At 36.1% G+C, this 24,649-nt stretch overlaps 1 long non-coding RNA gene across 3 annotated transcripts in view; it reads left to right on the forward strand.

The window, feature by feature from the left end:
- LOC142876411 (uncharacterized) overlaps positions 1-23,040 on the forward strand; it is an 86,604-nt gene extending 63,564 nt beyond the window's left edge. The window contains exons 4-7 of one of the 3 annotated variants that reach the window (XR_012923311.1): positions 20,228-20,269; positions 20,596-20,665; positions 22,073-22,273; positions 22,658-23,040. This is a non-coding gene — a long non-coding RNA (uncharacterized LOC142876411). The remainder of the gene's footprint in view (positions 1-20,227; positions 20,270-20,595; positions 20,666-22,072; positions 22,274-22,657) is intronic. The other 2 variants (XR_012923310.1, XR_012923312.1) reach the window with 2 other exon arrangements.
- Positions 23,041-24,649: the final 1,609 nt, after the last annotated feature.

A 24,649-nucleotide genomic window follows, 5' to 3' on the forward strand; every position in this document is an offset into this window, starting at 1 on the left:
ATGCCTATCTATCATATATTAGATTTCCATATATATGTGGACCTGTTTCTGGGCTCTTTCCTATTCCATTGATCTATTCATTTACACTTACACCAATACCATTATGTCTTATTTCACTTTTTAAACTTGGCACATCGAGAGGCTAGTATCTATGCACATACCCTTATACACACAGACATTCACACTCATGCTTGTTCTTTTGCAAAAGTGCCTTACCTCTTTTTTGTCCTTTGCTTTTACATAAATAGAAATATATACATATATATGTATAGATAGATAGATATAGATATAAATAGATGTTTCAATGGGATTGTCCATTTCAGTTGTGGAGAATTATTGGGGATTTAATGGAATCATATATAATTTATAGATGTATTTGGGGAAATTAGTATCTTAAATATTAATCTTACTCTTCATGTCCACAGTATCTGTACCTAATTAGACTTTAATGTCTTTCCATACAGTTTTTAAATTTTCTCCATAGAGGCCCTACACTATTTGAAGATTTAGTTTGAGATAGTTTTCACTGATATTATAAAATATGTTGCTAAGCTGACTTCTCAAAAACTAAGGCTGGGTTAAAGGAAGCCATACATACAAAATGCTGCCATGGATTTCTAATGCAATCTCTAGATAGAAGTTACCTGACTGTCTTTACATTTACAGCACTTCTAATGGCCCTAGATTTGTTCACTACACTAAAAAAGTTTATCTTTGCTGATTAATGACTTCTGTATTGATGAGTAAAATAGGCCAAAGGGGGGACAAATTCATGCTATTACAGTATCATGGTCTAAAGTATCTGAAATAGCTACCACTGAAACAGAGTCACCATGAGACTCTTTAAACAGAGGGTATGTATTTTAGTTTCAGAGTTTATAGTCTGTTAATTTGAAGTTTAAGGTTAGAGCAAGAAGAAAGAAAAAGGCATGTCATCATCCAGCTATAAGAAAATAGAACATTAAAAACAATCAGAGTTAGCGCTAAATCAATATCTTACACAAAATAACCACAATCAAGTTTCTCTCATTGGTGTTATTGTGTGCCCCACCCCTCCCCACAAATTAATAATGAATTCTTGTTCCTCTAGTCTTGGATTAGTAGAGCAGCGTACCTCTCAAAGTAATTTCTGTTTCTCAAAGTAATTTCTCAAAGTCTATTTCTATTCTGAATAAGGCCTAGAAATCCTGAGCTTCAGGTCCTGGTAGTTTGAGTCTGTCATTATCTGTTCTTGGTGGTGATTTCATCCTTCAATAGATTCCTGTGTCTACTTCCTGCAATACCCATGTCATTGCATGGCTCAGAAGTACATAGTGCGAGGCAGTCTTGTGTAGTGCTTAGGAGCATGGGTTCTGCAGCCAGGTTGAAGAGGTTTGCATCTTAGCTTTATGACTTACTAGCTGTGCAACTTTGAACAAGTTAGTTCACATCCCAGCACCAAAGTCTCCTAGTATCCATCATCCTGTTGTTTGGATACATGCTATTGGTTCTGTTTCTTTGGAGAACTCCAATACATTGACTGACTGAAACAATCTTCAATGTCTTCTGAGTTGGGGTTATAGAAAAGGGTTTTCTGAATGCAGTATCACTCACTACCCACTCTGACACTGATGACTGGATAAATATGCAAGCCCTTGAGTAGCTCCACTGACCACTGCAGTGTAGATATATGACACAAAGTCTGGAAATGGCATGTGCCTCGCAGTTTTCCAATTCTGCTGCTAGGCTGTGAGCTTACATACAGGTCACGGTGACGGCCCCTATGAGGAGGCCAGGACTTCTTTCTCTATCATTCATCTATATGGAAAGAGACCAGCCTAAAGTATACCCCTGTCTAATTATGAAAAAATAGAAAATAAATTGTGCCCTAATTCTTTAAAACATATATATGTAACATTTATAGTGCTGTAACCCATTCTAGTTTAAATTTTGAGGATGCTCTGCTTGATTTCAATGGATAGAATATTTTCTCTATAACCCATGCCTTGTCTTAATCAAGATACACTTCCTCTAAGAATATTGGACAATTAGCCCTTCCAATTGGATTTTTTCTTCTTTTAAATACAGCATATTTTGTGTTAAATGCTTCATGATTCATATTTCATGAAGAAATTTCATGAAAAAATTGAAATTGTTAATGTTCTCTTTTGCCGTAATGGTAGACACCTTTTGCCTTTTGATAATTTTAATTTCAAAATGATTTTAAGATATTTTATAAATAGGGAAGGTCATACTAGTAGAAGGTGAGACAGATAAAAGTTCTCCAAAACTTACTTCTTCAAGCAGATCCAACTCTGCGTCTCATTTTGGATACAACCACCTTCTCACATCACAGGCAGCTCAGCAACCTCATCTCCCTTTGAAACTGCTCAGAAGGAGGGTACTTTAGTGTCTAGAATTTAACAACTTTACATGATACAGGTGCTCTGGAGGCAGGGATGAATATTTATAAATCATGCAATCATTTCTAATTTTACTGAGAAAAAAGACAAGAATTCTTCTAGGTGAAAAGGTCAGGAGAATATCTTTGCCACTTTGGTCTTAGTACATGTGTATGTCTGCAAAACAGAAATGCAATGGAAATACGTGATTGGAAGTAAGGAAACCTACTTTTTAGTACTGGATTTGTTTTAAAAATAGCTATTTAGATTTTGCACAAGTTACTTAAATGTCAGTTTTCTTACATATTTAATGAGGGGTTAGAATATTTCTCTCTCATATTCCTCACAGATCAGAAATCTTACAATTATTGTTAAGTGAACCAGTGTGTTGTGTTCTCTTTCACATATGTAACTCCCTTCCAAATATTGTTCAGATATTTTTTCTTGGTAGGTAGAAATAATGCTACTTCATTTTTAATTAGTTCAAGTAGTTTTTTTGTAAAACCTTGAGTAATTTGCATTTAAAGTTATGGCATAATTCGCCTATGGCTATCTTTTAAGTAAGAGATTATAAAGTTTAGTGTTTCCACTGTTCATAATAGCTCTGCTATGATAGCAATCACATTATTATTTTCAGCTGACTTAACTTTCTAATTTTTATGTTCTTGTACTTTTAAAGTGTGAGGTTTCTAAACATGGTTCATTCTTGTCTGCTTTCTAGTAACAGCAAGCAAACAAATTTTGTATGAACTTACAATGCAATGTAAATGCAGTGTTGAATTCAAAATTAATCTTGATGTACAAAAGATATTCAATACAACTGCTGTTTTACATAAACCAGATACACTACATATAAGTTATTATAAAAAACAAAGTCTGAAATTTTAGGTATGCTTGATATCCAAGCAGACAATATTTAATTATACACTTTTTTAAATTCATTCATTTATTTATTTATCAGACGTTCATGGAACACCTGTTATGTGCCAGGCCCAAAGTTATCTGTTGGACATAAAAGATTAAATAAGTCAGCACTTCTAATGATGTTATCAAATAGAGCACTGCTTCTGCATAATTATATTTTTAATAATGTGCACCCAAATTTTTGTTTCTTTATAGAAAACAGAGACACTGTCAAGAAAGTTTTCACACTGAATTCTTAATTTATAGATACCCGGACTATTACTGAACTAATGGCATTAAAAATGTGTTCCCAGACATAGTTGTGTGTCTGTTCATATGTACTAGGCATATCTCTTGTGGTAGCTCTATCAGCATACTCATAGGCACTCCTATTCTGCCCAAACCCTCACCCCCAAGTGTCTGAGTCAGGCTAAGAGTCTGAGATGAGACCCAGTTTTTCTACTCAGGCTGTCAGCATTCTGGGATACTTCATTTCATGTTGTGAAACTATGTTTTATTTTAATAAGAATTGCATATATTTAAGGTGTACAACATGGTTTTTTAATATACAGAAACATAGTAAAATGATTACTACACTCAAGCAAATTAGCATATCCACCTCCTCGCACAGTTACCCTGTGTGGTGTGTGTGTGTGTATGTGTGTGTGTAGTGAGAACATCTGAAATCTACTCTCTGAGCAAATCTCCAGTATACAGTTAATATTACTAGCTGTAGTCATAACGCTGTGCATAGGATCTCTAGATTTATTCATCCTATGTAACTGCAACTTTGTACCCTTTGACCAGCATCTCCCCATTTTCTCCACCTCCCCACCTCCGGTAACCACTGTTCTCCTCTCTGCTTCTACGTATTTGACTTTTTCAAATTTCACATACAAGTGAGGTCTTGCAATATTTTTCTTTGTGAGTGTGACTTATTTCACTTAGCATTTCTCTTCCAGGTTCCTCCATGCTGTCACAAATGGCAGGATCTCTTCTTTTAAGGCCAAAAAATATTCTGTTACATATATTAATAGTTGTCCCTCTGTATACACGGAGGATTGGTTCCAGGAACCCCCGCCTACACTAAAATCCGTGGATGCTCAGGTCCCCCAGCCAGCCCTGCAGAAATCCCCTATACAAAAGTCAGCTCTCAAAAAAAACCTGGGTTTTACATTCTAGTCATACTGCATTTTCCATCCACAGTTGGTTGGAAAAAATCCATGTATATCATAAGTGAACTCACTGCAACCCGTATCTCTACTGTTCAAGGGCCAGCTGTTTAATTTCCTTAGTCACACCTCTATCAACAGACACTTAGGCTGATTGTATTTCTTTGCTATTGTAATTAATGCTGCAATGGACATCTTCTGTACTCTTCCCCTCACTCTTTTTCTCTCAACTTTCCTGTCGAATCTACACTTCAAAAAGAAATAATGCTCTTCAATTTTCCTGTATCTTTGAGGAATTATTTCAAGGATTGTATATTTGAACAAACGAAAATCTCCATATTCCACTACTTAGAAGTCCTAACTTTATCAATTTCCATCTTTATAATCCTAGAAGAGTACCTGGCCCATAGTAGATGCTTAATAAGTAATTGTTGAAATAATTAAGAAAACTTGCAAATACATAGTACAACATTTATTTTACTGATTTCTTTGAAACATGGGGGTTTTAAAATGCATAAGCTTTGTTCATACATACATTATATACATGCATTTATATATCCTTAATATTTGCTCTTCTATATAAAATGAGTAGAGATGACAATTTTTAAAAATATATGATTATCAAAAGTATTTTGCATGTTATTCATAGTTATTTTTAAACTATTTTGTGCTCTTTTTCATCTTTATATGGAAATAATTTCATTTATAATAATAAATCATAAGAATTGAACATTTTATTAATATATATGTGAAAATGTGTTACTGTTATTTTTATTAAAATATTTATTTATCTTAAAAATATTCTATATTTATACTTTGGATTATTTATATTGGTAAGAAAGTAAACCCTGTGTTTTTCTAAATTCCACATGTTCAAAAAGCAAAGTTTTACAAAATGCCTTAAGCCCTAAGAGAGAAATTAAAAATATAATGAGATAGTTTGGAGATTATTTAAATATAACACATTTCAGCCAAAAAGAAATCAAAATTGATGGACTATAGTGCTGTTTGTTAGAGGATTATTTATTGATTAAATACTATAGGCCATGATAGTTTTCAAGTCCTTAAAATTTTGAGATTTCAAAGATATAATCATTCGGTTAAGGACCTTAAGAACAATGTATATAGCTTTTGAAGCATCAGCACAGTTGATGGAATCATGTGAGATATAATTTTGGAAAATGCGTATGAGTGTATATCTTCCCAGTGCACTTGAGTCTTTGCCTTCAAGAAACTCATATTGTGCTTCTTATTTCAATCTAATTTTCTTATAGAATTACTTCTATTTTACTTCTGGATTGCTCAATATGTCAAGTTGATAATTTACTTTACCTTACCCTCATATAATGGAGACATAAAGCAAACATAATTTTTTTTGCAACTTCTTCATAATGTGTAATAGAAAATAGAATTCAAAAATTTCTAGAAACTTCTTTCCTATTCAAAACACTAGAACTTTGAGGGAAGAGGTTTCTCAGCATCCACTGATTAACATTTTACTCAATATGAAAGCATGATTTATTTTAAAAATTAGAATTATTATATGATTCTCATATATATGATTATATTAGAGTGCCTTTCTTAGTAGTGAGAGCATATCATTAATCTATTGTTCAAATATGTACATGTTCTTAATAGCATAGACATGCAGCCACCAAATTAATACAGTCTCTTTCACCATATATTTCTCAATTAATTTTATAAAAAGTACCATATTGTGTTAAATTGACAAAATTACCAAAAAGTTCTTAGACTCTCCCTGCTTGATTTGTTTGGGTAAAGTATCATCTCATTCAGTTTTTAAAAAATGAATTAGTTGCTAAGATCTTAACCATCAGAAATGGAATAAATGTGGAATAAATCTAGATTTTTTACTTTAATTAAATGTTAGGTGTTCTGGGATTTCCTAGGCCCACATTCTAGCATGCAAAATTTTAAAAAGCTGAGGAATGCTACTTTCTTAGGCTGGAATTTCAAAATTGTACCTTGACACTAAAACTGCATATTTCTTTTTCCTCATTTTAAATTCCTGCCTGGTTCTTGTAGGCAGGCATTGTATGTCAGCCACCAAATAGGGCTGTCATTGATGTCTTATTAGATATTTTATAGACTTTGCATTGGTAAGACAAGTTATTGGATAAGTTAATTAGTAATTTAGTAATTTCTAGCAATTCAACATAATATTTCACTAACCTGAAAAATTACTTTAATATACTCTGTATTTTATAGTTTTATAATTTTATAACTATATTTTATTTACTCAGGTAAATGATTTTATTTCTCTTCATTCAAATAATTTTTTGAGATTTGTGTTTCATCTCATTTATATTTCATAGCCAACCCCCTGCTCCAAATGGTATTAAGAGATGTATAGTGTTACAGCATTCCATATAGGAAAAAAAAAAGATTTGGGTAATTCATTAACAGAAGTTAGGATTGTGACAATTCTCTCTACACACAATTAATATGGTTCTCAAAAAGGAAGTACAACACCCTGTAGAGGGTTTCTGGTTGTTAGGACAGAGACGTATGGGAGTTATTGGCCTCTACTGAGCAGCCAGGGAGCCCAGATTTTCTGCAACAACATGACGGTGTCCTTGTAACAAAGACTTATCATTTGTCTGGCTTTACTTTTGAACGAATGCCCTAAAAATCTTTAGGCCATGCTTCTCAAATATTAATGTGTTTATACATCACCTGATCATCTCATTAAATTGCAAGTTCTGACCAGCTCTCAGGTGAGACCTGTGTCGCTGGTTCTCAAAATACATTTTGAGTTGCAAGCCCTAGAGGTCATTAACATAGGTGAAAACTTATTTATACATACCTGAGCCAAGAAACTAACTCTGTTTTTTATGTAAATGCAATCTATTTTGGGCATGGTTCTTTTATACTCTGAATTTTCCAGAAATGCAAATACCTGAAAAATGGAAAAAAAAAGACTGTTCCTTTTGGGAAAACTATGTCATCAACAGCAATGCTGCTGCTTATATTTCTGGTAAAACACATTGTGTTAGTCTAGATGGTAGCTGCCACAATATATTAATAATTCTTCTATAAGTGCAAGCATTTGGCTACATCATTATGTCTGATTCTAAAATTGTGCCTAAAAATTTATATATTAAAATTATCATCATTTTATAATACAATGCTTTCCTTTGATTTTTCTTTGTATTACAATTATGCTATGATACTGATATTTTTAAAACTGTGTGTCTGTACATTATATTATTTATGAAATTTATTTCAGAATAGGAAATGGGGTATTGAAAAGTATTTTTATAAAACGTGGGACATTAAGTTTAACAAGACTGGAATTGGCTTAATGCAGAGGTTTGTTTTTCAATTTTGTTTTTTTAATTCTTTAAAGAATGGAATTTAAGCCTATTGATTGTGGTTTTAAATCATATAATGGATTTGAGATGACAGAAAAAGATAATAAAAAAGAAATAATAAATCATATAATGGAAAGAATAATCAGAGTTACATATAAAGATCACATAACTGGAGTATCCCTTTAAACCTCCCCCCAACCCCAATTAGGATGGAAATCTTGTGTCCTGGCCTCTTCTGCTCAAAAGAGCAGCAGTTGCCGCACTCCCTGGGAATTTTTTATAAATGCAACATGTCCGTCTCCACCCAGATCTACGATGTCATAATCTATGTTTTACCAAGATCTCCAGGTAGCATGTAAGCACTATACAGTTTGAGAAGCACTGTCCTCCGTGATCCCCTGAATACTGACCCTCAAGGCACCTACCTGCCCTACAGCAGCAAACATGGGACCCTCTGTCCTTTTTGTGCACCAGAATCCACAAAGCTAGTGGAACTTATAGATGGTATCTTCTGTATTTTGGTATGCCATTGCAGCCCATTATTTTCTGAATGTGAGGGAAGTTCTGTGGTGTGGCCTTTCTTCTCTCATCTGGGGCATGCTGGAGGTCATTGTTTCTTGGAAAGAAAATAGGGAAAGAGTGAAGGCAATAATAGGGGTGGCAGTAATTACAGCTGTTAGCGGCAAGCCTCAAATGTCCCATTAAAGTGCAGTGATGGTACCTGGGCTGCATGCTCCTCCCGCCCCAAGGGCTCCAGTCTGCCAGGAGTCTTGGCTTACTCACTGGTATCACTTGTCCAAGTAACAAAAAGATGCAGGTTTGTACCAAACCCAGAATCGTGTTTCCTTTCTCTCTTGCAGATTTCCTTTCACAATGGAATAGTTTTTTTTCCCCCCACATAAAAATTTGACATATAGGATTTGAATACATTTTTTCTGCCCTAACTTTCCCTCTCTTACTCCCTCAAGATGACAACTAACTATCATGATGTCTTACTTAATTGCAATACCTAAGCACAAAGGATCTTGGATTAAAATGGCAATTCCTGCCTCATCCTATACTTGCCCTTTAAAGTAAACCAATCATTCTTAATATCTGGAACACACAAGTTTCTCATCACAATAAATAATAGCAAGCCTCACCTTATATGAAATGAAATAAAATAAAACAAACAAAAAAAGCACTAACTTGAGTAATTCTAAGATAGTTTTCCCTGCACACTTGGTTATAAGGGGGAAAGTATGGGGAAGAGTCTGGCATCATAGTGAGTTTAAGGGAATTTGTTGGTGTGGTCCTTATTAAGAAGATGGAGCGAAGCAATCTTTAGCTGGGGCAATCTGCTAAAGAGTTAAAACAGGAAAAGGAAGGGTTGCTCCCTGCACTTTGAGGTAATTGACAGATCAGGGACTGGACCAGAAAGGACGATTTCTGACTATCAAATGTTCTTCCCGTAATTTTAGGTTTAATGTCCTTTTTGTCAACTTGAATGTCAACTTTAAATCTGTTGATTATGCTCAATAACAACTGGCTAGGATTGAGGAAAAGCTAATGGAGAGGAAAAATTGTTTATTCTTTTTCCATTTCCTAAATACATTTGAGAAAAGCTTTCCATCGTTTCTGCTTGTTTGTTTGTTGTTGTTTTGTTTTTTATTTCTATTTTTGTTTTACTTTGCTGCTCCAAATCTCTCCCACTTAAACACCCTTAGAAATTTAGAGATTTTAGTCATACTTCTAAGTAATCATTTGAGTCAAATTTCACTCACAATTTATATGCTTTGGCAGTTCACAGCTGTTCCTCAAGCAAGACTCACATGCGCTGCTCGCAGAGTGAAATGCACACATTGTGACGATGACTGCACAGCTGGCAGTAAAATTTGCTCAGATTGGCCAACTGATACTTTTGCTCATCTAGAATTATGCTATCCAATAGCTAATATATAGATGGCTATATTGTACTACTACTAACAAAGTAGTTCTAGAATCATTCATTCTGAACAACTATAAAGGGGAAAGTACATGGACTTATTAAGAGTTTTAGATTCCTACTGCTGAAAATTTTAAGAGGCAATTTTACAGCATCCGAGAAAATTTATAGGTATTATATATATTTTTTTTTCAGTATTCTCTTGCATTTTGTTTGCCCCCAAAACATCCCTTAGCCCACCTGGCACTCAGATACCCTGAAGCTGGCCCCTGGGCCTGTCAGTGATAACTCGCAGAGCACCAGTTCCTCTGCAATATGCTACCGAGTCAGCCCCGGTTTATGTTTAGGCTAATGTCACAAATGTCACAAACACTTAAAGACCTCGTAGGAAATTCAGTCATGTTCAAAATAAGAAACTAGTATAACCTTAATTGAGAACATAAATACTTTGTCAGAGCCATCAGATTGTCCCATGCAGACACTAGGTTCTTCTCTATGTTCATTAGCCTGTTTGTCCTTGGAATAACTTTTTATCCTTTTGTAGACAAGACCAATAATTCATGAGAGAATTGGGAATAGAAAACAGTCCTCCCTATTCCCAGCAGGGTATTCTTGCCACTAGATTATATTGAGTCCTTATACACATTAGCCATTTCACTTGCACATTGAAACAGATCAGTATTTTTGATTGAGTTTGACATTTTGAAATTTAACTACAATAGCTTACCCTATAAACAGGAAGTGACTGTAAAACAGATGTTCTTATTTAGAGAAGATGTTACCAAAAGAGCAAATCACTAAATTTGTCCTTGCTGTAATTGTGTCATTTAAACCAAGAGGAAAAAGTCAGAGTCCTAAGACTGAAGAAACCCTGATAGGAAAATTATGCCATCATTCAATGTTATAAGATGTCACCTGAAGAAGTAATGTGATTTAAGGTTCAACACTGTTCCTGTGTGATATGAATACCAATTTCCAAATTCTGGTATGCAATCACTGAGTGAAAAACTTCCAATATGTGTGGAAGTACAGATGTGTGTATGGTTTTTAGTGAATTAGGAACAAGATTAATCCTCAAACTCTGTAAAAAGCCAATAACTATGGTTTTAAATTTTGTAGTGAAAATTAATTCTGTGCATTCATTAACCATGAATCATTAACCATGAGCTTTATCTATGAAAGTTAAGCAAATGTGGGATTTTTTTGATCTGTTTAAAAAGAAGACAAATTTAGCATAATGATAATCAATTTTGAAATAAAAATTTATTAACTCATCATGAATATGTTTTGAATGAAATTTAAGAACTATTGAAAATTGTTTGCATGATTTTTAGAAAGACAAAATGAATATTTTAAGCACTTAATCTTGAGATGATAGTTATTAACGATCATGTGACCCTTCTAAGATAATCTCCCCTCATCCACAGCCCCTCAGAAGGGATGGGCCTGGGGCCATATTTGTGCGTAATAAATTTATTTATATGATCACAGCTGATGGGACCATGGTGGACAACTGACCTGAGTGAGGGCCAGGAATTTGGAATGAGCACATTGAAGATTCAGTCAGTTATGCATCAGAAGCCAAACAGAGCACCTCTTCTATTGTTGAGACAGGAAAATGAATCAAATACTGAACAAAATGCTCTGATGAGCAACTCCATAGCTCTCATGGGGTAACTGTCTTGGTCCTTGCCTTTCAGATTAAGTCTCAATATGATCTGGATGTACTTAATTTCTGGTTTTTAAATGATGTAGCATCTCCTAATTTTTTTCTTCCCAAAAATAAAAAATAAAAAAAAGAAAGAAAGAAAACAAAAGAAATATGAATTTACTGTATTACTTAAGCTAAATTGGCTGGGATATTATATTTATGTAATGACTAGAATATTCCAAACATTTTAGAGTCAATGAAATGCAGAGATGCCATTTTGAAACTGTATTTCTGGAAATGACTTTCATTTTTGACTTTGAACCTGTCTCATGGCAGAGAATTTAATCTAGACACTTCAGACTTTCGATTAAATGATCTGTTCAGGATATATAAATTAATGATAGGTCATTTCAGAAACTTCATCTTAGGTATTCCCTCCTGGTATTGTCATTATTGGCCTGGACAGAAGCATGGATCTACCCAGGGAGCCCACAGACAAATCTACTTATGGGATTGGACACATGCCAGGGGCAGGCATTAGATGGAACAGAGATTCATCATGTCTCTGAATAAAATCATTCTGGAAAGGCATCGGATCCTGATTTTTTCATCACTTTGGAAGCAAGATGTCTCCTAGTGGCTCATATCAATGATCCATTCAAATTTTCTGGGCTCAGACTCTGATTCCCCCAATGTACTTGGGTTCATATTTTATCTTCTCTGAGCTAGTGACATCACTCTGTATTTCTCTGATGTGTAACTCCTTGAATCATAGGATGATAAAACAGACTTTCACTGTTACTAGTTATTAGTTCAACAGGAAACATTAATATTTTTTCATGCACTGAAACACAGAAATCACAAAGAAAGGGATTAGCAGGAGCCCCCTCATGTCTAGATGCACCATATCCCACGTAGCTATTTTCATCAGACAGTCCAAGGGAAATGTTCCAGTAAAGTTCCTCACTCAAAATTTTCCTATTTTCTCAGATAATCCTTAAATTTCAGGGATAGCATCAGCTCATAGTATTTTATTGGTTACAGTTGCAGTATCAGGATGGAATCTTTGATTAGTATTTCTTTTTATTTCAGCATATTATGGGAGTACAAATTTTAAGGTTTCAAATAATGCCCTTGCCCCTCTTCCCCCCACAAGTCCGGGCCCCAAGCATGACCATCCCTCAAGCAAGATTATTAATCTTATGGATCAGCTTGTTTTGAACACGGTGCCCAGATATGTGGTCCAGTATTATTCTGGATATTTCTGTGAGGTTGAGTTTTACATATAAATAGGTGGATTGTGAGTAAAGCAGATTGCCCATCATAATGTGCGTAGGCCTCATCCAATCCACTGAAGTCCTGAATAGAACAAAAGGCTGGTCTCTCTCTCTCTCTCTCTCTCTCTCTCTCTCTCTCTCTCTCTCTCTCTCTCTCTCTCTCTCTCTCTCTCTCTCTCTCTCTCTCTCTCTCTCTCTCTCTCTCTCTCTCTCTCTCTCTCTCTCTCTCTCTCTCTCTCTCTCTCTCTCTCTCTCTCTCCTCTCTCTCCTCTCTCTCCTCTCTCTCTCTCCCCTCCAACACCACACTGGCTCTTCCTAGTTCTATAGCAGACTGCCTTTGGCCTGAAAATACAGCTCTTTCTTGAGTATAATGTCCTCTCCCATTAGATTTTGTAATTCACCAAGCATTGTGATGAGTTACAATTGCATGAGTCAGCTTCTGAAAATAAATCTCTTTCTGCATGAGTGTGAGTGCATGTGTGCACGCACACACACATATCCCATGCATCCTATGGGTTCTGTTTCTCTGGAGAGCCCTGGCTAATACAGACCCCCAAAAGCTGGAACTTGTTCTTTTATTCTTCCTGTATTCAATTTATTTCTAGAGAAAATATCAGAGCAACTGTTAAACATCATCTAAATAGTTGAAAACGCATCATGAAATCAACATTGAACTTTTTGAAGCATTTATAGAGTTGTAACAAAACAACATGTACATTCCAGCTTTTATCAAGGTATGTTTATAAGCAACCCCAATGGCCAATCAAAGGAGGAAGGGATTTCAAAAAAAAAACAAAGAAAATAAATGAAAGAACAGGAGACTATTCATGGCAATAGCTGCCACTTATGTTAGGATAATCTTCATAAGAATAAAGTGTGCACAAGGGTTTAGGCTGTCCAATCAACTTCTTATCTTTTCCTTAAATTTCAATAATAATTATGCCATGACCACAATGGACAGTGATAGGCATTTAGCAAAATAAATCAAAGCAATACATAGCTATCTTACTTGGTCTTCTGTCTCTAGTCTCAGGAAATAAATTGTCTGAACATGTCATGCTATTTTTCACCCCTTCACCTCCCTTCGCCTCTCTACTCTTTATAGACATTCGAGGTTCTGAGATTTCTAGGGAAAGTTAAAGGCCAGTATTTCACAACATGCAATTTTCTTCTGTTAAGGAGGGAAAATGAATGAAATACAGAATGTTTGTTTTGCCTTTGTTTTGCACCTTTGTATTTTTTCTTCTACTGATTATCAGTGATAACCCTAGGCACAGTAATGGATGTAAGAAGGGAACACAAGACACTCTATACCTGTAATTAATTTCATTAAACATGCATGATTTATACATTGCCTGTATCTAAAAGAATTCAAGAAATTATGCTTTCATTGAGTTTCATCTGGAAGAAACTATAAGAATTATTAAAATTTGGTAATGTAACTTTCAATACTAAACTGATAATTTGCCAGTATGATGATTAACATCTTTCTCAAAAAAAGATGTTTATATTCAAGGTTAAATAGGTTATATCTGTAAAATGCTACATATATACCCACTAAAAGAAAAAGACATCTGCACTACAAAATACTACAGATGTGTTAATGTTATATGATAAAATTAGATTTTAAATGTTAATTTATACAGTATTTTAATATTAAAGAATCTTTACCTTCAGGATCTTCTGAGAATACTTTATAAGTTACCACAAGAATAAAACTGTACCATAAAATTAATTAAAAATAGTCAAGAATTTATATGAACAGAGATGTGGCATATATATGTAGCCACCTACAAACCATTTGAAAATCATATTTTAAATGATTTAATGTTTAATATAATTCAAGATCAGTCACCATTTTGAGAATCTATTCTTGGCTTTTAAAAGAAATTATGAAAATTCTAGAACCTGCTGAGAGACTTATAACGGGGTTTTAGTATATAGTGCCTAATTCTGACAATATTGTAACAATTGCAAACATGATGAATTCTGTTTTTTTTTTTTTTTTATCAAGGGCAGAGAGAACAAAGTGAATGACTTCAGGAAGAAAATAGCCTGAACCTTTTATTGTTCACATTAAATTCCTTTTAATACATTACCCAGAGTTTATATACTTCCTCTATTATTATGCACAGATTGGGAAAGAAAATGCTGCTACCTCCCAACCTGGGCAAAGTCCCGACTGTGGTTCAGGTGAAGAGGAATTAATGAATCCCAATGCACTTATAAATTCCAAGTCATTAAAATCCTACCTAAACTGACTTCCATATCTTATCTGGCCTCCCCTTTATTTACTTTGGAAGAAGGAGTGAATGATATGTAACTTCTTCTGTAATGTCCTTCTCTGGCTTCTTTGCATTTGATACATTCCCCAGATGCCTCCAAGAAGGTGCTGGTGGTCACTACGCCCAGCCCATCTTCTCTCTGGAGATGTTCTAATTTTTTGTCTTTACTTCTTCTCTTCATAGAAAATCCTTACAAACTGCATTTGTACTTCTTCCAGATGGACTTTTTCTAACTTCTTTTCTTTTTATTTCACAAATCCTAACAAAGAACTGCAGATTTCAAAGATAGTTACATAATATGGGGACTGGCTCAAAGTACAGATACTTTCTTGATGTCACGGATGTTCCTAATCCCAAAATAAGCTATGCTGTTTGTTCAAAGTAGACTAGGAGTTATATGATTCTTGGTGACGTGTAACTGGCAGATTAGAAAATAGACCAAATTTTCTTGTAAGCTTCAGGTTAATTTGCAGTTCAAAGTCAACATACCAAAATGTTCAAAATGTATATCAGCGCAAGCCTTCTCCCTAAGGAAAGAAAGAAAGAAAGAAAGAAAGAAAGAAAGAAAGAAAGAAAGAAAGAAAGAAAGAAAGAAAGAAAGAACAGAGCTATCATGAAAGATTTGATAGATAGAGGATAGATAGGTAGATGTAAATGAAGAGACCTTTATGCATATACACATTTTCCTAAGTATTTCTCAAATACTCCCCCACAAATGTAAAATTTGACATCATTCTTGAAATTTAAGAATTCAAGGTTTCCTTTCATCTCACATTTACAGTATACATTATTAAAAAAATCATCATCATCTGTAATGATGGCTAGGCCCACATATTTTTCATTCTGTTAAGTGCTTCTAATTCAATAACCATATTAAAAATAACATGGTATAGATATTAATATAATAATAAAAAACTTAGTTTTTCTAAGAATTCAATAGAGTGAGAGAATTTTTTTCTCACTAAAGGAATAGGTTGACTTTAAACTCTTTCCTAAATCAAACCAAATACCTCCTCTAATATTCTCAGAGTCTGATTAAACTGATTTTCTAGGCTTCATGCCTATTTAATAGAAGTATACAGACTTCATCTCTCTTGTTTACCATTAGAACCTTTCCCTTCACTTCCTTTCAGTATGACCCACACTGGGTCTCAGCCATTATGCTCTTGAATTTGGATCAAGTAAGGGAGATAAAAACAGGTTCTAGTTGTTTTTAGAAGGTTCTATATCTGTACCTTTTTCCTCCAAGTTATAAACATAAGTAGCATTCCAAATTTCACCTAGATTGAAATAATTTTAGTTCTTTAATTAAAATTTAACTGTTGGGCAGATACTAATCTTAAAGGCACTACCATTTTAGGTACCATTTGACAAAATGAAATAAATATTTATATCGTTGGCTCATTTCTACCAAATTTGATAGCCACACCTGAACTGTCCAAACTTCTGAGTTTCAGTTATTGATTATGTGTGAGCAGAAATCAGTCCCCCTTGCTTGAACTGCTTTCTTTTATTTTTCTTCTGACATTCTAAAAAAAGGCAAGTGTCATGAGTTTTAGTTTTTCTGACAGAGAAAAACTAAAACTCTTACATACAGACATTACGTACACTTTTTCAGTGCTCTCCTCTCTCCCACACACACTGACACAGAGACCCGCACGGATGCGTACACACTATGGCACCTGGAATGATACCTCTCTTGCCCCCGAAGCCAGGCATGACTATGCAACTTCCTTTTGTCAACAACAAGAGAGCAAATTAATGTGGTCACCTAGGTAAAAACATTAATTGCTAGTGCTGGATATGCCAAATTTCTTTTTCTCTTAAAATTTCAAAAGGTAGGGCTTTTCCCAGTTTGAGTATCTGACAAAGCAACTATCAAAATCTCTGCAATATTTTAGTAGAAACATAACAGGTTGACATTTAGTAGATTGTAATCGTTTATTTAGCAATCAAGCAATTACAGTTGCATGTATACTTCATTCATTCACTTATTTGTTTACTTTGGAAATGGAATATTATTAATAATTACATTTTGAGACAGTTTCTAAAATTAGTAGACTATAGAAGGGAAATTTGCTTTACAAGGATGCTACGTTTTAGTTCCAGCTCTATCTCATGTTATCTACCTTCGTATGCTAACTTAAGAGAATTCTATGACCAATTATGGAAAATATCTCTAGAGTAGGAAATATGTAGACACATCTGTGAGCCACTGAGAAAAAGTATTTTGTCATCTCGTAAAATAATAATAATAATAATATGATGAGAAGGTATTGTTAGGATGGACAAGGGATGAAAAGTATTTGGTTTGTCCTGGACTAAGGGGTTTTCCTGGTTGCCTGTCTTTCAGTGCTGACACTGAGAAAGTACTAGGCAACTTAGAACAGTTGCTCATATTAAAAGGAGGACTAAGTGCTAGAGCTTTGGTTCTTAACATTTAGCATGCTTAGAATTATCTGCAGGACTTGAAAAATCATAGATTGCTAAGTATGGTGGGCAGAATTCTAAGATGTCCCCTGCCAATATTTCTGGCCCCGGATGTACATGCACATTCTCCCACTTATCCAATCAAACACTGATTAAGTTGCAGCTGTGAAGGATTACTGAAGTAGTAACTAATGATGTTCATGGTTGTCAAACCAGAACTAAGAAAACATTGCTGCTTGGTTCTACTTTCATTGTTACCATTTTATTATTGTTATCACCAAGAAAACACTCAGTTTGCAATGACCCTAACATAGATTGCTATGTGGATTGATCGTTATTCCATCTGGCACATGGTGACAGACAGCAATGGAGAGAGAAAAAGAAAAAAACTGGTTTATAGAATGCTTATGGTTATACACATTGACTCTGAGTGAATTTTGCTTTAATTTTTGTTATAGAAATATTAAAACATATAACAAAATTGAAAGATTAACATAATCAACCCCTATACACCCATTAACCTTGAACAAGCTTTAGCGATGGCCAGCCTTGCTTCCTCTAAGTGTCTACCCAACTTCCTCCTTCCCCAGGGATTATTTTGAAGCTAATCCCAGGTACCATATTATTTTATCCTTAATTATTTCAGTATCTATCACTAGTGGAATCTTTTGAAAACATAACCACAATGCCTTTACAACATCTAATAAAACTGAAAATAATGACTCAATGTCTTCAAATAGGTTAATTTTTTTTTATAAGTCATATTCAGAGACATGGATCAAGATTAGAATATTGATCTCTTTGTCTTTCCTGCCTTTATGAGGAGAAACCACTTTTTAAGGAATAATTTGTTTCTGGCTTGGGAAAATATAAAGGAATTTATTTGATCCTGAACATTTAAAATTATTAAAACACAATGTGAAGAGTATTTTACATTGTCAGGGAGATTTGCCTGATGTTAAACTAACTGAAACGAGACTGGGAGGTTCTTTTCATTTTATTTATTTATTTATTGAGACAGAGTCTTACTCTGTTGCCCAGGCTAGAGTGCTGTGGGGTCAGCCTAGCTCACAGCAACCTCAAACTCCTGGGCTCAAGCAATCCTCCTGCCTCAGCCTCCCAAGGAACTGGGACTATAGGCATGTGCCACCATGCCCAGATAATTTTTTCTATTTTTGGTAGAAACAGTGTCTCATTCTTGTTCAGGCTGATCTCGAACTACTGGAACTACTGAGCTCAAACGATCCGCCCACCTCGGCCTCCCAGAGTGCTAGGATTACAGGCATAAGCCACCTTGCCAGGCCTGAGACTGGGAGGTTCTTTACAGTTCACCCTCCCCTGGTTTTGTCATGGTCAGTGATCACGTGTGCGTATGTGACAGATGAACACATGTATTGATTATAAACTCGCTGCCTCCTCATCACTCCGGCTCTCCCAATCACAGCTCACTGTAACCTCGAATTCCTGAGCTCACACAATCCTCCTGCCTCAGCCTCCTGAGTAGCTAGGGCTGCAGGCATGTGCCATCATCCCCAGCTAAGTTTTAATTTTTTGGTGGAGATGGGGTCTCACTGTGTAAAGTCTTGGCTTTGAGCAATCCTCCCACCTTGATCTCCCAAACTGCTGGGATTACAGGTGGGAGCCAATGTGCTTGGCCAAAATTCATTTTATTTTGAATCCAATGGCTTATTCTAGAATGTGTTCAGCTATTCTTCTCTCCACTCCTGTCAAATTTTACCTGATCAAGATACAAACTTTTCTTATTATAGCATCTAGCTTTAACTTAATAGCAAAGTTGTTGTCAGAAATAGGATACTATATTAAATATCCTTAAATGGTCTCATTGTTGGTGAGGCAATGAGCTACAAGGATACTGACATTGGAATAATGGAGATATCTGCTATGCAGTAGGGAAACAAATGTTCAAATGGCTTCTGTAATAGATCATAAGGCAGACCATATGCCCACTAAGCCCCAGCTCTAGCTGAAGAGATTGGAAAACAGAGGTTAGTACTAAGTACTAAAGGCTATTACTTGCATTTAGCAAGGTATTAGAAGAATGAGGAGGCCTCAAGTGATAATTGCCCTATTTGCAAGTAGAAATGAAAGAGAATAGAGAAAGTGCAGGTGTTTGAGACCAGAATAGATTAGCTCCCAGACTCCAACAATATAAATAGAATTTAAAACTATTTTGAACAAAGGGTTTCCTTTGACTCAGTTTTGCAATAAAGATCAGACTCAGGCCGGTAATCTCTAGATTACCTCTATTAAATTGAACAAGAAAGTAATGGAGACAAGAAAGTGGCTAAATGAGGAAGACTGAGGACTATGGAAGGCACCTGGAACTGACTGAAAACAAATATTAAAAGAATATTTCTTTTTGAGGGAATTTTTTTTTTGTCAAAGAAAGTGTCATCTCAAACTACAAAAGAAAGCCTTTTAACATTTGACTCTTCTGATCCTAAAATTTCCCAAGAGGAAGTTGGCTGCCAAAGTTATAGCCTCCAAGGAAAGCGCCGTCTCCAGTACCCTCCCGGTTTCTGTTACAGCCGCTGTGGCTGATCCATGAGTGAAATCTTTCCAGCTAGCGGAGCCAGGGCCAGGAGGTCCATGTCCAAAGACGGTCCTCACAGAGAGCAGACCTGTGATCTCGCCAAGGCATTTCCATGCCCCCCAGACTGGGCTGGGGGCTGCGCTCTGCCCGTCAAACGCTCACCCAGCATGATTTCATACAGACCACGGATGGCAGGATACCCCCCTTCTCTCCTTTCGTGAATTGGAGTTTTTATTGTTGTCATATCACCCCTTCTCTGTTATGTATTTGTTTCTCAGGGGCGGGTTTCAGATAAATTGTCTTTTTAATTTACAGGTCTCCAGAGCTCAAAAAGCCACATGTAGACGAGAGCCAGTTGTGAGTAGGTGGGAAGTGGGGCTGTCTCCCTTGAGTGCGACCTGTATTAGAACAAAAAATGAAAGCTGCTTGGGAAAAATAAGGACAGAGTGTAAAAGGAAAGACAGTTTACATTTCCTTACATTTTGGGCACACAACTATATACCCTGTTTTTCATCTGCTTTTTCATGTGTCCATGTGACTACATTCTTGCCGATGGATTATGGGTAGGAATGGTATAATCCACTTTTATAATATTTAAAACTCCTCCTCCCATACATACACAGAATAAAATTTAATTTTTAAAATAAAATTTTCACGCAGTCATTTATCTATTTTTTCCCCAGTTGGTTGACTGGTGTTGACACCCTGAATAACCTTGGAAACCTTGGGATCAAGATGGCAGCTCCCTGTCAGGTCAGTTTCTGAATGGACATTTGATGTTGCTTTCTCCACATCTCCCAACACACTCTAGATTAGGAATGAAGAGACTTTTATTATAATAATTTCCTAAAATTTGAGGATTTATAGTGTTACAGAAACCACTATAGTATCATTTTAACCAACAGAGTAATTTTTAATAACCCCCCACATTTAATGTTACTTTTATAGAACAACTTTATAAAAATCTATAATCCCTCACATACCATTAAGTGTCCTTCTACAAAAGATTTCACTCTTATGCATTTCAGTCACCTTTATACTTAAAATGCATACACATTTCTCAGACTACAAAACTCTCTCTCCTGCTGATCTGGTGGCCTGTCCTCCTAGCTGCCTACATCAACGCATTTGTCCTAGAGCTATACTCATGTAACTGCTTCTTGGGTCCCAAAGAAGAATTTCTATCTTTCCTGCTTTGAAAATGGTAACCCCAATTAACTTATTTCAGTTTCTCACATTACTTATGAATCACCAAGAAGATGGCTAAAAACAATCAGTATATCTAAATAAACTTCAAAAATTTTTTACGTTGAAAGTTAGAAAAAAAATTGGTGTAGAATATTTTATTTGATATGCACAGAAAACCCTGTGTTAGATGCAAGACAGCTATGATTAGTCCTATTTTACTAAAAAGTAAAAGCCTGGGAGTTGTTGACTGTTAGGTCATCCATCTGACTTGTGACTGACTCCAGATTTCTACTTCAGGGCACTTTTAAATTCACCAAAGTGCTATCAATTTTTAATCTGGTGCAACATATCACTGCTACTTTTTTTTTCTTTTTATTCCCGAGGTCTGGAAAAGTCTATTACACTCTTGTGCATTCTTTAGCACCTATCAGTTTCTAAGACATCACAGGCCCCAATTAAAAAAAAATATATTGATTGGTTAATTGCTTCCAGACTTCACCTTGCTCATTCATTCATTTATTCATTCATTCATTCATTTTCCTGTGAGGAGTTATTCTAGACCTTCCTGATCATTGATAGCTGTCTTTTCTGTTTGAAGTATATTTCTTTCCACATACAATGCTTATTAATTAAAATATACTATCTGCATTAATAGGTACTTGGAGAAAGTATTAAAGGAGAGAAGGTTAAACTTTAATATGGTTTAATTGTGCCTCTGTAACCTTTGAAGAAAATCTGAAAGCATAAAAAGTTTTCCTACACCTACTTAGTGAAAATATCTATAACAGTAAGCCAGTTAATATCAACCCTATTGATATTATGAAAGGACATGTACGTTTTCATCAGATGGCTTATTATTTCTCCTAGTTTGATCCCTTATTGATTATTTGTTGCTCACATCTTACGAATACTTTAAATATGTTTTGTCTGTGTATCATATTTTTGGGTTTGTCTATGTTCAATATGTCCCAGACCGCCAGACAAAATCAACTCCCTGCGGCTAACTGAGGTGCTCCAAGTGAAAACAGAGCCTGGCGGCCATGGCTGGGTGTGGGAGCCGTCAGGATCAAACCAAACCAGTTCCTGGTGTCAGTTCCTATGTCGGGTCAACAATCTTGCACTTGGTTCTTGGTGTGCTCTCAGCTGAAGAATGACCAGATTCACCGAAAGAAGGTAACCATGAAAACGAGGTTTATTGAGGGAGAGCAAGATAGGTTTGTAGAGCACGAGCAAGATACATTCACCACGGACCACAAATGGTAGCAAGAGGCTTTGGTTATGGTCTGGGGTCCTGTTTTATGCTGTCTGGATTGGGCCTTCCTTGTGATTCAAATGTTACCATGGAACAACTTTGATGGACAGTTAATGACATGATAATTAGCCTTAGGTTACTCTAGGTCACTTTCCATATCTTATTGGCCCATGGGCTGGGGATTCCCTACATTCTTTTGCAGAATGGCAGGGCACTCCTTTCCCCCAGGTGAGGCAATTGCTCCGGTCAGGGTCAAGATGGGGCAGCTCCAAGACAGGGTGCCTGCCCTTGTCCTTCTTCCCCAGGTGTGGCAATTGCTCAAGACTGCACCAAGGCAAGGTGCCTGCCTTTGTCCCTAGGATAGCTGGGGGTTCCTCACTGGCTACCTAACACATAGACAGGCTGCAGCTGAAAATCCCCCAATTGGCTACCAACAGACCACCTGGCACTGACTGACCACCTGGAACCAGACAAGAGAGACTGGTGGTTGGAGCTTAAAGGTCATGCAATCAAGACTCTATTCCTCAGTTCCCTGACACCCCTGCCCTGCCCTGTGGGCTTTGCCTTTATGATCTCCTATGCCCAACCCCTCCTCAGAGCATACTTTCATTTTACACCAAAGGCTGTGTCTCCCCAATGTGCAGATTGTTTCTTTTTAGAAAATAAATTTCTCCCTTTTGCTTCTGCAGATCTCACAGTCTTTGTTAATGTATGTTTAGGGGAAAATGGTGTGATATTGCCAAACTCACAGGACTGATTGAAGGACTGGCTGAATGAGAAAAAGATGGGAAAAGGATTTTATAAAGAATACAATGGACCGGGTGCACTCCAGGAGGGAGGATTGCTTGAGGTCAGGAGTTTGAGACCAGCCGGAGCAAGAGCAAGATCCTGACTCTACTAAAAATAGAAAAAATTAGCCAGGTGTGGTGTCATGTGCCTGTAGTCCTATAGTCCTGTAGTCCCAGCTACTCAGGAGGCTGAGGCAGGAGGGTTGCTTGAGCGCAGGAGTGTGAGGTTGCTGTGAGCTAGGCTGACGCCACGGCACTCTAGCCCAGCCAACAAAGCGAGACTCTGTCTCAAAAAAAGAAAAAAAAAAGAATACATTGATCTAGCGTATTATTCTTGAATAGTTTTTTGATACACAAAGGTTTTTCTTAAATTTTCAGAATCATTAGAAGGAAGGAACAATATTAAAAATAATGATATCATAGTTGGGAGATTGGATTAGGGCACTCATATTGGAGAAAAATGAGTGGGTAGGCGAATTCTCTGCTTCTGCCCCTCCCTCCCAAGCCTTTATTTGATCAGCCTGGTGCTATGAATGCGCTTGTGAATTAGCTGTTCCTTAAGGTTGAGGGCAAATGAGATTGGACCTGCTCTTTCTAATGTAGTATCAGAACCCTTGTGAGGATCTCATGAAAGTTGGGCTCCCCAACTTAAACAGGGAAGCCAAAGCTGGAAAGATTTCTGTCATTGTGAGGTAAATAGGAAGAGACTTTTCCCATAGCTACATAAAGATCTGATAAGCCCACCAAGGTGAGCAGTTGTTTTTCGTTACCCTCCCTGTTATCTCATTATCTGTTGAAGAAAAAAAAAACAACTAAAGAATGTAACCACAGCTGAACAGACCTTGTAACAAGATAATTTGTCTTTAAGTCTCATTCATTTCCACAGAGAACCATTTATTAATACAAGTTAATCTCTGTTCCACAAGATCGGCATTCATTCTCCCTAGTAATCATTTATTGCCCCTCAACAGAATTACCCATATTCCCAATCTCCCCCTTCCCTTATAAGAAAGGCTGTATAAGCTTTTGTACCCCATTGGAGGGTTGGGGTAATCACTCGGTTCACCCTCATGCACATTAATAAATGTGCATGCCATTTCTATTAATCTGCCCTTTGCCAGTTAATCTTTTGCCAACCTTCAGAGGGTAAAGGGAAGTTTTCCCTTGACCCCTTTAAATGACAGGAGAAGTCACTTAAGACACTCTACCTAGATCAGACTAAGTATTCTCAGTCAGAAGACATGTTTCTAGGGCTTGGGGTAGTTGGCCCACTCCCTTCTCTGCAGCACTCTAATACATATGCCACAGGTGAGCCTGCTGTCCTCAAATCTCCCTTGCTTATTTCATTAGTGTAATTACCTAGATTCATCCAGAATTATCTAACTTCTGGCCACAGCCCTGTGATTCAGATATCCTTATCTTCGTCTTTAACATAGGGAAATGGAGTTTAAAGTTTTAATAGCTTTCAAAAAAAAAAAAAAAATGGCCAAGCTAGTTATAGAAGGAGGT

This window comes from Microcebus murinus, chromosome 15, assembly GCF_040939455.1.
Source record: "Microcebus murinus isolate Inina chromosome 15, M.murinus_Inina_mat1.0, whole genome shotgun sequence".
NCBI classification, from domain to species: domain Eukaryota; kingdom Metazoa; phylum Chordata; class Mammalia; order Primates; family Cheirogaleidae; genus Microcebus; species Microcebus murinus.